Source organism: Theropithecus gelada, chromosome 20, assembly GCF_003255815.1.
Source record: "Theropithecus gelada isolate Dixy chromosome 20, Tgel_1.0, whole genome shotgun sequence".
Taxonomy (NCBI): Eukaryota; Metazoa; Chordata; class Mammalia; order Primates; family Cercopithecidae; genus Theropithecus; species Theropithecus gelada.
Window position 1 is genome coordinate 74,890,763 of NC_037688.1, and position 700 is coordinate 74,891,462.

Genomic DNA, 700 nt, shown 5'->3' on the forward strand with positions numbered 1-700 from the left:
AAATGAGAATATTGCATGATCCCACCAGAGGCTGGGGATATGAGTTGGTGCGGCCAAGGGAAATGGTCAAAGGTACGTTTCTGTTCCTTACAGGAGGATTGAGTTCTGACCTTTTTCACATCAAGGTGACCGTAGTTAATAATGTATTATACCTCAATTGTTAAAGGAATGGATTTTAAATGTCCTTACCAAAAAGAAATAAGCATGTGAGGTGATGGATGTGTTAGCCTGACTTGCTAATTCTGCAATGTATACATGTATCAAGGTATCACATTGTATCCCATAAATATATCCATTTATGTCTTTTAAAAATAAAATTCAGCACTTGTATGTTTTAACATGTGGACAGACAGGCTCAAAAAATCCTCTTGCAACCCAGAACTCATTGGTCAGTATGAGTCTTGATACATATAAGAAGGGATTTGGGAGGCCGTGCTGGATGAATAGAGATGAGTAGTTTGAGACCAACCTGAAAAACATGGTGAAACCCCATCTCTACTAAGCATACAAAAATTAGCTGGGCGTGGTGGCGGGTGCCTGTAATCCCAGGTACTCAGGAGGCTGAGACAAGAGAATCGCTTGAACCCAGGAGGTGAAGGTTGTAGTGAGCTGAAATTTTGCCACTGCACTCCAGCTTGGGTGATAGAGGGAGACTGTCTCAAAATAAATAAATAAATAAATAAAATAAGACAGTTAGCTG

At 40.1% G+C, this 700-nt stretch overlaps 1 pseudogene; it reads left to right on the top strand.

Moving 5' to 3' along the window:
• Positions 1-320: 320 nt before the first annotated feature.
• LOC112614880 lies at positions 321-425 on the top strand (annotated as a pseudogene).
• Positions 426-700: the final 275 nt, after the last annotated feature.